The 16,219-nt window shown below is 39.3% G+C and overlaps 1 long non-coding RNA gene across 1 annotated transcript; it reads right to left on the minus strand.

Moving 5' to 3' along the window:
• Nucleotides 1–1,194: 1,194 nt before the first annotated feature.
• Nucleotides 1,195–15,995, minus strand: LOC104693842. Its single transcript, XR_002047142.1, has 3 exons — nucleotides 15,922–15,995; nucleotides 11,345–11,441; nucleotides 1,195–1,997 (listed from the first exon to the last, which is right to left on the minus strand). It is a non-coding gene; the product is annotated as an uncharacterized LOC104693842 (long non-coding RNA).
• Nucleotides 15,996–16,219: the final 224 nt, after the last annotated feature.

Genomic DNA, 16,219 nt, shown 5'->3' on the forward strand with positions numbered 1-16,219 from the left:
GCGAGGGCCTGTAATCACCGAGTGGTTTGGCTTGGAAGGGAACTTTAAAGCCCCTCTAGTCCAACCCTCGTGCACCTTCCACTAGACCATTGTGACCACCCTGAATGTTTCTGGGATGGGATATTCACCACCTCTCTGGCCAACCTGCTCCAGTGTTTTATCACCATCATCACTGAAATTTCCTTGTATCTAATCTAAATCGACTCTCCTTTAGTTTAAAACCATTATCCTTTGTTCTGTTACAACAGGCCCTGTTAAAAAGTTTGGCCCCATCACAATCAGCTGTTCTGAAGTGTAGTAGGTGGTGAGCCATGACAATGTGACAAGCAAGTGATTCTTTTCTGCACTTTCTACAATTCTCTACCTTCAGCTGACAATTTCAGTATTCTCTGGTACAGGTTGTGAAAGTCTGTGGCCTTTGATAGGAAGACCATTTTCCTTTATCTTTATCCTTTCTTTATCTGCTTAGGTATTTGTATATTTGCCCAACAAAAATATGTTTACAATTGCATATTTCTAACAATGAAAACATGACTAGACAAAATCACAGTATTTGCTGAACCACCTGATTGGTTGTTTATTCATACAACAATTAAAAACTCTGAAATTGTACTTGAAAAAATAAGAGCTGCTGTATTTAAATTGAACACTGAGTACATACCAAGTTTCATATTCCAAATAGATGGTTTTGCATAAATGCAATACCTGAAAGGACCCTGAAGCACTGCACATTTCAAGTTGTCATTAAATGTGTGCCCGACCCTATTTGTGTAATATACAATAAAGACCATTGCTGTAATACAAGTCGACCTAATGGATCAGGTCAGGGATAAAAACCACGTGGCCTGATGAGTCTGCAGAGGGTATGAAAAGGATGTATGGAAGAAAATTAAAGGATCACTTATATAGCGATTACTGTAAAAAATACACATCTACAGTTTCCAGGAAGCTCAAAATCCCCATGAAGTTCAGTACCAGCTCTCACTCTTATTCCAGGATGAGATGGATTTGACAACGCTGAGTTTGACTGAGGCGTTTCCTTTGCTGTCTCAGACTCCCTTTTTACAAGTCGCCAGTGTCTAATAAGCAGCTAGTCTTGGTTTCTGTTTTCTGTTGGAAAAAGTGACAGGTGACAGCTCCATGCGTACTCTGAAACTCAGTTGTTCTGAACACAGATCAAGCTCTGATTCTGTGTGCTTTTCAGTAAGTTCTTTATTTGCACCTTTTCCTACTGAAGTATGAGTGTGGGAACTTTATTGTCACCAGCTGCAATACTACCTGCTGATATGCTAGAGAGTTCACTTGGATTTTTAGTTTTTGTCTTCCCAGGCGTGTCCTGCCAATGGCTCCATACACATTTTCCTGGGCTGGCACCTCCCTTACTGCCCGCTGCTTGTGTCAGAGCAATTATTCCTGTAAAATTGCCTTTGGATGAAGTGTTCTCTTCTTCTTCATGATGAATTATAATTAAAAAATTTAAATAATTCTTGTACTGTTCCACTGAGGTTTTTGTTCCAACTCACAATCTTGAAGTCTTACCAATGACTCACCCCAAATTGTTCTCTGAACCAAATCGTCACAAACTTTTGCAACAAACTTTTATCATTCCCCTCAGAGGTATGCACAGTCCAAAGGGAACAAGCTTGCCCTCCCAGCCTGTGCTAGGTTCAGTGTTACACAGGCAGGTCTCCAGTGTATGTTTGCTTTCCACAGCACCCAGCTCCCTCCAACCAGCCCCCTGAGTTGAGGAACTAAAGAGGACCCACAGCATGGCAGTAATGAATGAAGTTCCACAACTACAGCCCAGGGATGCAGGATAGGGATTAATAGAGGGAGTGATGGAGGCCATGACTTCACATGGTGAATCCATGACTGATTTTTATAACACTTTCTTCTTATAATGTCATTGTGAAAAACTGTAGCCTGTATCTTGGTCACTCGGTGGGGTGTGCAGTCTTCACTGTCTGTCTGTGTGGTTCATAATTAGCCATCTTCACCTAGAGTTAAAGGAAAGCTGTTTAGAGTATAGGAAACCAGACCCAGAAATAAAGCCAGCTTTATTTATTATTATTACTTGCAAGGATAATTCACTCTATTTCAGTCAATTTGCATGTGTGGGGAGATGCTCATTGCTCCAGTGCTTCAGGCTGAATACTTTTCTTAATTCCCTTTTACTCATGTAACCATAGCTATTTAAGCCCAATTAACAATGGTCTTTACAGCCCTTGGTTTCATGGGGGATAAGGTCCCCACCTCTGTTGGAAGATCTGAGGTGTGACCCTGCAGGTGGTTTGCTGCATTACCAGGATCACAGGCTCAGGGGAGCTCACCCTGCTCAGGGGTCCTCACTGTACCCCTCGGTGCCCATCACCCCTCTGCACACCTCCTGCAGCTCCTCCTCAGCCCAGAGCCTGCTCCAGCCTTGCTGCCAACGCTGAGAGTGAGGGATAACAATGTCTAGTTCTGGTGACTGATTCTAGCCTTCTAAAAACTATTTTAGTACTATGGGACTTGAGCATCTAGATGCTACTGCAGCTGGATAATAATAGAAACCAATGATACATGCGAGTGCTTGAATTATAGGAATTATTTCAGAACAGTAGGACAGAAATGGCCCTTTTCTCAGCCCCTCCAGCTTATTGAAACTGGTTGTCTTTTCTGGCTTTTCTTAGTACACCATAACCGCTATTTACATCTAATTTATTATAAGCACATGTTGAGTAATAGACCATCAGGCTTTTGGAGCTTCTATTTTCAGTCACATTGTACCGCTGCTGAATAAGAAATGCAACTGCTGAAATTTGTTTTCAATGGTATGTTGATTAAAAGCTGCTTGAGTTTAAAATTTCCAACCATCTAAAATGAAAACCCTTCACATGCTTCATGTCCCTGGCCAGCCAGAGAGTTTATTTCCTACAGTGTATAAATAATGGATTTTGCTGTTTATATGTATCCATCATCAAACTACGTTAAATTCTCAATTGGCAGTGAGAATTGTCTTGCAGTGAAGCTAACTAGCTGGAACTAATTTTGAAATGGGTATAGTGCATAATTATGGTAACCTAGTGTACAGGGACTGATCTACCTGAATCAGTCATATCTGATGAAGAAAAACATGAATAAAAATTACATTGAAAACATAGCTGCCTGCTTATAAACTAAATCAATTTTTTTTAGGGATTTAAATTCCTTAGCAGAAAACAAGTGTCAAAGTCGAATATATTTCACACTAGGTTCTTCAGCCAACACTTTAAGCATAACCATTGGTAACAGTTTATGAATAATTTTGCCTCTGGAGAGGGGAAAAAGATGTCCATGGAAAAAGTTAAAACATTCAAACAAACTTCATGGTTTTAAAATTGACTTTGCCTTTAAATATTTTAGGTTTGTAGTACCCGGGAAATATGTAGTAGGAAAAAAAGACAGTACCAGTGTTGATTTCCATAATGGGGAAGTTCTTGGTAGAAAGGAGGTTGCCAACAGAAGGATTCAGCAAGGATGAACTTAGCAGTGAAGCACTGGAAGGAAATTGGTAAAAAGACATGGAAGGAGGTATGAAGGGGAAGATAATTTAAGGGGATTAAATTCAGAGAGATTTGCCAGTCGTGTTGGAGTTTGAGGATATCTGAACTAGAGAGGGACTGGGGGAAGGGATGAAGCCTTTGAACACAGAGAAATTTATGGGCCTCTGAAAGCAGAGATAAAGATAAGTCCTTTCAGAGATAGCTGAAGATGAAAGATACACAATTAATCTAACTTTGGGAGATATATCTAGCTAAGGGAGCTGCAAGATTTAAAACTTCTGTTCTGCATGACATGTCTTATGGCGTTGTATCTCCCTGGGTAACACCCTGTGGCTGGATGAAGAAGGATTCACATTACCTTCCAGCTCCATGCCTTGCCAGGTTCATATTGTTTTTCCAGTGTTATTGGCCAGCCATGAGCTTTCTGACAAACCAGAGTAGTAAGGCTTTGCTATACCATTATTTTTTCACCTTAAAAAAAGGAAGAAGCACTTGCATCTAATGTTTACCTTGAATGTAGCTCATCAAGAACCCAGTCACTGAAAGACTCTGTAGGTGACTGACTGCTGGTTTGTTATTTGCATGCAGTGGTAAGACAGGTGCTGAGACTTTTGCCGGCACTCAAGTAACAAAAGTACTTCTCTAACAGCAGCTATGGTTTATTTTAGTTTGATTAATGCCAGGGTAGCAAACAGCATGGGAAGAAACACAAATAAGAATGTAACATCTTTGCAAATATGCCCAAATCATCTTGGGGAAGGGGGAATTGTAGACTGCACACAGCTTGGCTAAACTGGAATGGGTCAGAGGTCAGAGTTCAAACTTTTGCAGTTGTGGGTACATAGGTTTCTTAAGGAATTTTTCAAGTCTGTGTTTAAAAGCCACAAGTAAAAGCTCCATTCCTCTCCTACTGAGGAAATTATTCCTCAGATTATCATAATTCATGATCAGTAAGTATTTCTTGATACTCAGTATATGTTTTTGCTTCTCAGTTGCTCTCTGGATTCTGATGTTCCTTGAGAATCCTGCTGAAAAATGCCTTTCCTTCACCGGTGGTCTTCTTCAAATATAAGTAGGCTGTTATCATGTCCCCCATTAATCATTTCTTAGCCAAGCAATTTATATTTTTAACTCTTCTAATGTCTCCTCATAAATCAATCCTCTTAGTCTTTGGATCATGTTTGGTGCTCTACTCTGAACTCTCAAATTTGTCAATATCCAGAAACGTGTATAATATTCCAGATGGAGCTGTACCAGCAGCATGCAGGAAGTGGTATTTGTTCCTTTCTCAGTGATGTGAAGCTATTTACCCTGTCCAATATAGTATTGGCCTTTTCACGCCATATCCCATTACCAATTCACGTCATTTAGCATGAGCTGTCTCCCTACAGCTCTTTCATCATTATTGCATCTGAGATTTCTCCTTCCTGTTTTTCCTTCTCAGATGCTCTCCCAGGATGCACTATTTTCCAACTTGAATCTCCTTTAGTTATTTTGTTTCCATGGTTCTAGCTTTTGTAGGAAATTCTCTATTATTTTCTTTGTACACTATCTTGCTGTCTTTCGTACTCGTATCTCTGAGTTTCATCCAAGTGCTGTGTACTCTCTTTTCCAGATCATTAATAAAGAAGTCCAACAGACTGCTCCTAGCAGTCATCCACATGGCAGCCAGGAGACAGTTCCCACCACCTTGCTACATTGCAGCTTATTTCCTGTAATCTCATTACCTCAGCAATTTAAAACCCACATGGAAATGGCTGAGCCAATGTGAATTACTTTTTCAGCTAAGGTCCTGTGAGATACATCGGGCCCCTATTAAAGCTCATCTGCACTTGGATAGTCCCCTGCCCTTGCTTGAGGCCCTGCACCCAAGGCTCACTGAAGACGAGTGACCATTAGGAAGAGAAACTGGATTTACAGGAGAGTCTGTCTGCAGTACCCTTGCTGTTGTTTGAGGTGGTAATGTTAATATTTCTCTCTGCTCTATTTTTTCAGTCATTTGGCTCGTGCACAGTGAACATAAAGGAGTTTAACCAATTCTTTTAAGTCCTGTAGAATGCATTTTGTCTAGGTTTTTTTATTTGTTCACATTTCCCTTATGTGTTTCCGTATATGTCCTTTATCAGTTGTTGCAGTTTCTTTCGCAGGATCCTCATGCCACTCTCTCTCAGTGCTCCCAGCATTTCTTCCTTTTTTTTCCCGCTGAGAAAATACTTGAAAAGGAACTTAATGTCAGAGCCATTTCTGAATCTTTCATTTACTCTTCTCATGTGTGAAAGGATCTGTTCTTACTAGCATTTCTTTTCTTCAAAGAATACTTATTAAAGCCTTTGAAAGAACCAAGGTCAATCTCCTTGAACTCTTTGCTTTACATGAAATTTTGCAATATGTCTTTTTCAACTGATTTGGAAGGGCTGAAGGTTTTGGGGAGGGGTGTCTTTTGGGTTTGGGATCGGGCTTAAGGTGTGTTTATATTTTACTTGCAATTCTTGATTGACCAAACAGTCAGAAGAGAATAATTTGTCTTTTTATTTAGCTCCACTGTTTCTGTGAGGAAAATGAAATCTTTGTTGTGAACAAACTTTTGCTCCATAACTTGATACCAGTCTTATTTTTTCTGTAGCTCTGGTGAATTGACACTGTTTGAAATTAGCATAACTGACCTGGATTTCTTATGCTAGACCCTGAAAGTGGATCAGAGTATATCTAGTTTTTCTTCATTTCATCATTTCCATGTATAATTACATTTAGTGATCTCCAGAATAAGATGAAATTGAATGATTTTGCACTCTTTAAATTACACAACTAAAAAAATCATTAGAAACATAGCCTTGGATGACAGTAACTTCTTCAAATAATTGATGAGAGAAGAAGTGGAACATGATAGCTATCAGAAACGAGTCTTAGCTCTCAACACAAAAAGGAAGTAAGAAACACAGTGAAAGACAAATTTATGTCTCATATTGCCTCTGTGATACTTCTTTCAGTTTGAAAGATTTTGGTAAGTGATAAGTAATCAGCATAAATGTCTTAAGGAACAGACAGGTATTACTTTCTCTCCTATTAAAGGTGGGAAAGCAAAGCGATGGCAGGCAAATTGACCATGTGGTATGAACAAGACCTATAGTGAGGTAAAAAAATCTCTTTCTTATTTCATTTACCAGCATTCTTTGCCACTTGGTGTGGTATGCTTAAAATAACAATAAGCACACAAAAGTACTAGGAAATAATGTTGCAGGAGATTTCTCCTGTTGTTAGGAGAAAGGCATGAGGCTGGTCTAATAATTCACATTTCTAATACTTAACATTCTGAGTTATATTCCTGGATAGAGAAATTTTTTTGAGATGCTGTCTGGTTCTATCAACATCTAAGTTTAAGTTATTAGGGGTATTCTTACAGTGACTAATTTGACTACAGGTAGGGCTCACTCTTTCAGAAATTCCTTGGAATGTGCTGCAATGACTGCCTGTAGTCCTCTTGGATATGGTAGCAGTGTACTGTAGCCGGGTTAATTGACAGAACCATTGTTTCCCCCACTGCATATTGTCCTTTTTCCATACTGCTGGATGCAGCTAAAGTTCAATACTGTCTATGCAAAGTCTGCTATTGATTTCCATGTGCTATGAATCCATTGTACTTAGGCAGAATGGACTCAGAGCAGCATGTTTTTTCTGCATGTGTCATCTGATGTTCTGCTACAGCCTGGTGCCTTAAATGTGAATCTTATCAAAGAAATTGATAAAAATTGTGAAAAGTGCCACCCTTAGCAGGTCAGGTCTCTGGCTTTAATTTGATTCCTTTTAAACAGAGGAATGTCTAATTTTATATGGAATGCAGTAAATATCAATGTTGAGTTAGAATAGAATTTAACAAAGTATTCTTGGCTTACTCAGAGAGGAGAAGGAAAGAGATATCAATTAATAGTAGTTAAGAGCCTACATGTAATGAATGGCTAATTTCAGTCATGTTGTTAGAAAATAGGTGACTTCCTTATAAAACTGTATCATAGTTAGCACTCTTTCTGTTATTGAAAAGAAACAAAAGAATGGTCTGTAGCATGGCATGAAGCCTATGCTACATTTTACCTTTAATGGCGATCTCTTCAGATCCAAGTTTTAGGCAGACTCATGAGTTATATTGCAGCAAACTTCCATTTTTATTGCTTGTTATGAATGTGAGTTTTATGGAAAACAGGACTCTCAAGCCAACAGCTTTGTGCTCTTATAAAAATTTAAAGTTGTTTTTTTTTTAACCTAGGACTAGCAGAGTATTGTTTCCTCACTGTGTGCAAGCTTGAGAAATGAAAGCACCTGAAGAACAGCCTGCAGTTAGGTGACTAACTGCAAATGTGTGTGGTCTGAAGATGGAACAGGCAACATTTAGGCATTGGCTGTTTTTCTGGCTGCCTTCACTCAGAATAGGTGTTGTGGGGGGCTCCTCCACCTTTCCTCTGCACAGCTGCTCAGGAGATGCCATTGGTGTGTACACAGCCGGAAATGTTTAATGCCTCCCAGTTGTGGACTGCTTGAACCTCATGGCTGGTAGGTGCCAGCAGCAATATTTCAGCCTCCTTCTCTGCTGGGTCAGGGTTGGTGGTGGCTGTGGGCACTGGGAGCAGCTGGGAGCAGAGCGAGGGGGTCCTGCCTGGCCCCAGCCCAGCAGCACAGCTCTCATGGAGGTGTGCCAAGCTGATTTTGTAGGTCTGCAGTGGCAGTCTTCATACAGTTGCATATGAGTTATCTGAATTTATTGTTAGAAAAACCCCTCTGTTACTTGAAACATGTTCTTCATGCTTTCTGATGTTTTTTCATCATACTGGAAAGGAATGTGGTTATATTAACATTTGATTATCTCTGGTGGTTTGCCTCTGCTGTTGCATTTCTGTAGCCGATGTTTTCCTTTTTTGGGCTGAAATGCTTTTCCCCTCGTTGTGCAGCCCCTGTCCCTTGCTGTGTGCACAGTAACCCCTGGCAACACCCGGGACCTTGGCACAAACACGATGGATGGGACTCCCCGTGCTCGAGCACACGTCTCTGGCGCCCACCAGGCTGGGGACACCACGCTGGGGGCTGTGTGGCCTGACACGCTCCCTCGTGAGCTGCCAGAAGCCCTTGTCCCTGGCTGGGCTTTGTTCCTTAGCAGCAATGCAGCGAATGAAGGTGCTGTGAACCTCTTTGTGGTTTACAGCATGTGAGGTTTGCAGACTCGTCCATCACTGGGCTTATTTTGTTTCAGCAGGTTTCGCTGACATCAGTAATGACACAATGAGGTCAGCACTGAATTCTTCTGCAAATCTGTCCTCTAAGGAATTTGTTTTTCCCCAGTAAACCTGTAAATAAATAAATCTGGAACTCTATAGTGATTTAGCTTCTTGAGACACTTCAGCTCAGCAGTGGTGTGTGAGTTTCAGAGAAGACCTGGTTTTGCCTGGTTGGGTGGCTGGGTTGGCAGAGGTCAGGTCATCTGTCCAAGGGCTTCACCAGGAGAAGGATGGATTTGGGTTGGACCCAGGCATGTCCTGGATCTGCCATTCCAATTCAGTGAGTAGCGTTATTTTGCTTTTCCCCTTACGCTTATGCATCCAGAATGCACTAAACAGCAACGCTGGTTTCAAATAATGCTTCTGATAGTGAAACAAGGAAAAATGTGGTGATCTTAAGACAACTTGAATTAACGGAAACCCCTGGGAGCGTCTGAACACAAAAGTTGACCCACTGAGTATTTTGCCATCTGCTTTCTTTTGGAAGAAATATTCCAGAGAAAGTTGGGAAAAAGTCATGAGTGCTTTTGAGCTAGAATTGTGATATTATTTCCTGAAGATTTATTGCCTTTTGATGGCAGTCTTTCAGCATAAACTCATGAGTAGTTATGTTGTGAAGGAATTAGGAACTTTTGTGGCTTGTCTTTAATTTACAAATCAGCAAGAGTATATCTCTCTGAGGTGACGTGATCTTGAGTAATTTACATTATATGACATGGCAACTTTCTCCTATGTGCAAATTGCCCTCCAGGAACGTGACAAAGTGGCAGTCACTCACATTTAGCTGCTGGCTTATAACACAAAATTTAGAGCCATCTCAAAAGTTTTTTGGATCCGTGAGTGGTCCATTACAAAAGAAGAGATCCAAAAACTGAATTTGAATCAAACTGGAGTGTCGTCTGTAATTTCAATTTGTTTGTTCATCTTGTCTTTCAGTACAACTTATATTTTGAAAGGCCTTTTTGTGTTCGGTATTTCTTTGTTTAGAAACACCCTTTTGCATATTTAAGTCCTTCCATATGTCTGTGCACATTTAATTTTTGTTACATTTTTTGTCTTATTTTATTTTCCTTCAGGATCTGAACAATATGTTAAATATGCATGTCTGTGCTGTTTCTCTCTACCCTTATTGCCTAATTAGGAGAATATTTTCCCATTTGTGCCCGCTAATAGAAGATTTCTAAAAAAATTCCACAGATCTAGACTTATTGTTAGGTTCTTTTTTGGAAGGAGTTATTCTCCTGATGAAAATACAACCATTGTATCAATTTAATATTCAGTCTAACTCCCTGAATCCTATGTTTATGGCAAAGGATCAAGTCAATAAGGCTTTATGACTTTGTCACAGTAGAGTCCTTTCCTCATTCAAGGAATAAATCCCAGGCCACACAGAAACCCATTATGTATTCTTGATATGTAAACCATACCAGAATAAAATTTAATAACAGTAATGAAACTAAATCAACGTGACAAATTTCAAATAATGCAGTGGAACATTTTTTTTATCATCCAGCTGTTAAGACTAACTGAAATGGCAGAATCATGATGTGCAGAGCCCTGCAGAAAAACGCTATGGATTTTGCTGCTGCTTCTGCAACAAGAAACAACCTTTATCAAGAAAACATCTGCTGAGTTCCTGTTGCAATCACTGGCAGCTGAAACCAGTGCACAGTAAATTACTTTCCCCATTCCATCAGCTCTGTTCTTTATTCCTCTGATACAGTGTGCAGTGCACCACCAGTAGTTGTTAGAATATCTGTGCTGTATATATGCTTGCTCCTATAAATAAAGAGGTAAACTACAACAGGCAAGAGTCCGCATACATAAGGTTTCTGTTTCCTACTCCTTGCACATGTTTAAAAGGGGATAAAAACTAGATTTAAGGGACATCAGTCTCATTTTAATTGCAAAGATAACCTGCCTCAGATTCTATGGCAAGGAAGATCGTCTGGATAGTAAAGAAATAAATATTTTCTGCCACATTTTTGATTGATTAAAATCAGCGCATAGTTTGGACCTGGCCTAGTTTTTGTTAAGTCCCTTGTCTACTGTTGGCAGATTTTTGAAAGCTGTAGATCTCCATTGGTGTATGCTACTGGAGAGTGAGCTAACAAAGGCTGTGTTAACTAACAAATCATGCTCCCAGAGCTGTGGAGGTTGCTGACATGATGGATGGTGCTGCAATGACAGGTAGGGCCCTGCTTAGCCCCCCTTCAGTGGCTCATGAGACTTTGGAAGGCCTTGTACATTGGTTGCATGTCAGGACTTCCTATAAAGTCAAGTCAATCCCAGTATGAAAGGCCCAAGGAGAAGAGCCAGTTAAACCACAGCTTTCCCTGTGCGGTCAGTTAGCTGCTTCACATCAGAGCTGGCTGCTGGTGCAGAGGGGTACTACACATGGCTGGGTTTGCTCCACCTGTGGAAACCATGGGAGTGTGAAGAAACCAGATCCTCTGAAAATAAAGCAGTCATGGTGTAGGTAGTGGTCTAATAAGTAAATAAATAAATATATAAGGGGGCTGTGGTGGGACTCCATCCACATGTCCACCCTATGCTCACCACTCTGGCAGCTCTTGGTCCTCTGGAGAGGGCCTGGAGGTGGCAAGACCCTCCTGGGACTGGATGGCTTAGGCACATGGTGCTGGTGGATCTGCAGCTGTAGGAAGAGAACACATGGCTTACATGCTCTTAGAAGGGTGACAAAAGTCTGTTCCTTCTTTGAGGGGAAGTGAAGAAGGTGGACCTGCCTCAGGGAGAGTTCTGCATGTGGACCAGACTGTTCCCCTTGTGCATTGACCCTTCCTGTTTATGCATTACTTCCATTGGCGTGACAGTTAAAAACAACTCAGATCCTGGTAGTGTTTTTAATATATATGTCCTGCAACTGTAAAGGGATATTCCCTACTTAAATGATTCAGTATTTTTTAATTACTGAATGTGCTTTCGCCTCTGTGAAGCCTTCATCTTGTTGTGCTTGCAGAGCTATTTATACTCTGTCTTGCCTTGGGACTCCTTTCAGAACAGTTGTTATTCAACCTTTCTGAAGAAAAGTCTTTAAGCTCTGAAAGCAGGCAATAAAAAACTAGAAGGCACACAACACAACAAATAATACTAGTTGCACCAAATCCTATTAATTATTTTTAAACGTCCTTCAGCTCAATTACAGAGGAAACTATTGGCCTCTTGGTTTAGAATAAAAGCAGGGAAGCTGCATGATGGGCTATTGTAACCCTTCCCCTGCACTCTGATGGGAATGGAGAACAGGCTTGTGTTCACTGCCCTCACTGTGTACATAAGGTCAATGTGTCAGAAAATAGTCTGTCGAGCTGCTACTTTCAAGAGCTTTCATGCCCTGATTATGAATTTTATTTTATTGTTAATTTTACTTTTAAGATTGACATGAATCTCATTGCATTATGCACACAACACTTTTTTTTTTTTTTTAATATGTATAAAGGAAGAACTAAAATACTCCTGAACTGTCTACCCACTTCACAGAAATGTTAGGCAGTGGACCCAAATGTGACCCAAATGACAGGATGGGAATTGCTCTCTCTGGGATTTCACAAGGGGATAGGGAGTCACGTGTAGTCACAATGGTATGTTTTCTCATAAAACTACTGAGTCATTGCAACCAAAATAATTTCAAGGAAGGGCCATAGTTTCAAAATCTTTGGTTTAGAAAGTAGTGGGAAATTTTTTTAATTTTTGAAGGACTTGTGTCAACATTTTCTTAATAGAAAACAAAAATTGTTTGAAGTTACATTTTCCTTTGAAACTCAGGCTAACTCAATACAAGCTTAAGTGTTCAAAAAGGAAATATTAGTATCTTGAAATAAGGATATGTTTGATTCCCTGTCACATTTTATTTTCAATTTTGTGAATTTTGATATCTCGTATTTTTTTAACACAAGGAAGCCTTTCTTGACTTGTTCATAATTATACAGAATCTGAAACAAATTAATTTGGAATAAACATTCAAACTGTTATTAACCTGACTGAACTTTGAGTGAGGTCTCCTATGACTGACCACAAAGTAAGAGACATTTGTTATTCACGTTGTCTGCCTCTTTCCTGGGTTGGCTCTGAGATAGCCCATGTGTCATGCATGCATGTTACCCATCCCTGAATGACATTTTGGAAAAAATGAATTCTCAATGTATCCTTTTGGAGAGTTCTGAAGATCCTGGACTTGTTACATCATCTCTTGGTTAGCAGAGGCTGAGAAGATGCTTTCCAGCTCACTTGCTTTCACTAGATAAGCATCTATTTTGGGAGATGAAACAGGCAGTAGCTGGTGCAATGTACATCAGGTAGTAGGTTGTCTAAGAAAAGCAGTCATTGGGTTTAAGTGTTTTGAAACACATATAAGTCTTTAAAAATATGTTTAAAATGAGAAAAAAATTGTACCTGTTGTGTGTCAGTGTTCTCACAGTCTAACCTAGCAACTTTTAAAATTCTACCTTCCTGCTTGCTGGTAACTGGTATTCACTCAAACGTGTATTGCAGAGCCAGTATAAAGCAAAATAAGCTGTGTGCAGGTACAGTGACCTCGCTGGTAACTGGTGTTCTGGCTGAAGTGTAACATGCTCTCGTGAGCTGGGCAGTATCAAATTTCACTGTATATTTCACAATCCTTTTTATAGCCCATCACTTTGCTTTTACTAATCTTATTTCAATTTCCATGCCATAAATCCACAGGAAGGTGGGGCTGTGTTTTCAGGAGGTAGTCCGGGAGCTTTCCCATGCAACAGGAACCACCAAACCTCTGACCCAGTCACAGCATACTTGTGGTGGGGGCTGTTTGTGACTGTGGTTTGTGACCAGGACAACACTCGCCCGAAGTCCCACGGACAGCTTAAACTGTAGGGTATTAAATTCCATTTTGGACAAGCCTCATTTAAATTTTGGTTTCCAAAGATGTAGGATGACAAAAGTGTGTCAGGCGCAAGAGGGCATGACATCCCTGCCTGATAGTCCATCACAAGAAGGACCATGCCCAGAAGTAAATGTACTCAAGCATTCCTCTAGCTATGAACTATGAGGCCAGAAAAGCCAGGCATTGATTCCTGGACTCATCTATCCCTGTTCTATAGAATGCCTAGGTTTGACTTTAAAATTAACTCATTGAATAACAAGAGGTGTTTTATAATTTGCAGTTAAAGTTGTGACAGCTAGAACTTTCATTTATTTACCTTTTACCTTACACTGAGGCCATGTGAATAATAAAGGTTAAGAAAATCCTCAGTATAGGAATTATTTGTATAGCTCATTCTATCAATTTCCCCACAAGTATAAGGTAAAAATCAGCCTCTTGTGACAGCTATGACTAAGAGGACTGATCTGTTGCAACGTCTGTGGTGCTTTGCAGGTATCATAGCAAACCAGAATAATTTAGCAGGCTCTAGTAATATTCAGCCTTTTCTTCAAAGACCTTCTCTAGAGAAAATCAGGATTTCTGACTACATGTTCTCATGTTTGAAAAATCCAGACTAATAGTTTTAAAATCCCCAAATGTTGTTATTTTTATAATATTCATTAAAGAATGGCTTAAGGTTTTTTGATAATTATACTGTTATTAATCTTTGAACTTTTATGTGGCTTTATTGTTCCCTAACCAACTGAGCTTATAATTCTATTGCTATATTTGTGGTTGGCCAGGCATGACACATTGTACCAGACTAACTTAATTTTTTTTTTCCATTCTGTTATTAACAGTCTAGTGGTTTTTTTTTGGTTTTTTTTTTAATAGCAGGAATCTATAAAATCTTGTAGTTGACTCTTAAAGTACAGAGGAGAATTGGTACATGGTGGTAAAGTTCCAGCCTCGTGCAAAAACAGGAATATGAAATAATGAAGGAAAACTAGTGTTCCTTACTGACAGCCTTCTAAAACAAGAAGTTAAGTAATTGTTAACATAAAGGAAAGTGAATAAATTTGTGGTTGGCATTTAAATACACTTGCCTAAGGAATGAATATATGGATTTAATGTAATTATATTAATTATAATGAATGTTTTTATTACTGCCATGATGACAGTACACATTGTGAAGTGGGCTGAAGTTCTCAAGAACTTTCTTTTGTGATTTTCACTTTAGAGAACACTGTAGCTAGTGTAGCAGTCAAATTTGCAACAGTGACAATGCAGCAGGAAATTTTCAATTTCAGTGTAAATGCCTGTATCTCTGATAACCTGTTTTCAGGTGCTCATAAAATTGCAGGGCTCTGCAGTCACACGGAACCCCCTAGAGGCTGCTGAACAAATTATCACGGGTGGTGGTGGGTGCTTAAAAAATCAGTTGCTTCCAATTGTCGTAAGAATTTAACATCCTGTTTTTGTCTTTCTACAGCCGCGGTTCTCTCAGTAGTTCCAAAGCTGCATTCCTGCATGTTTTTAACAGGATGCAACTGCCATTTCCTTATTTTGTATGGCTATTTTTATTAGATTACAATTACTTTACATTATGATTGATTGAAGGCTAAAACTCAGCTATTCATTTGATGTTCATATCATAAAAAATATTTCTTTGAAGTTAGAATTCTTCTAAAAAAAATATTTCCCCTCAATTTTGAACAGTTTGCTAAATTAATGAACAGCCATTGTAGTAGAGAAGAGTGCTGTGTTCTATTTATGCACAATCTGTATTGCTTTGCATGAATTGAGCTCATGTTAGAAAGGGATGAAATCACTTGAAATTGTGTAAAAAAATTTTGCTTTGTTAGAAAGACATGCTTGCTTTAAAGACTACATAATGCATTGTATGCACACCTCATTTATTACTCCATGCTTTTCTGCTGCTGTAAAACTGCTGTCAGAACAGACCATGCTAGCAAAAAAATTCTCAGTTTCTTGGTAAAGCTAAATAAAATCAAATATAAAGTTTGTGATACATTAAATCACAAATATAAATATATTCTTTACAGCCGGCTGTTATGTCTAAATGTGCACATTTTAAAATGGAAACATTTATCCAACATGCTGATTAGCAATTTCAGTTCTGAAAAGCCTGATTACATTTAAGATGCAAAAGATTAAAATGACTAAACAGATAATGTTAATAGTTCATCTTCCTTGATGGGTTTATATGTTTAAAGTCACAAAAGTTACACCAGAACTTCTTGTGTAGTAAACTCACCAGAAATAGTGTGGTTGTAATGTCTCTCACTGCAGGTTGTAATCTCTTATGGCCACTGTTTGAAGGAAAGCTTCTGGCTGGGAATGCCTGTCTGTGTTTCTTTTATGATATTTATACCCTACACCCTCCCCCCCCCCCCCCCCCCCCATCTAGTTTAAACTACAAACTATATAATAGATGGTTGTACTAAAACTGCCTGAAAAGAAGAACAAACAGTTATCTTAATTACTAGTAGAACTCTAACTCCTGTAGAAGTTCATATTTGCTCTTAGTAATTAATTTTTCAACTATTCTTCTG

Source organism: Corvus cornix, chromosome 7 (assembly GCF_000738735.6).
Source record: "Corvus cornix cornix isolate S_Up_H32 chromosome 7, ASM73873v5, whole genome shotgun sequence".
Classification (NCBI taxonomy): Eukaryota; Metazoa; Chordata; class Aves; order Passeriformes; family Corvidae; genus Corvus; species Corvus cornix.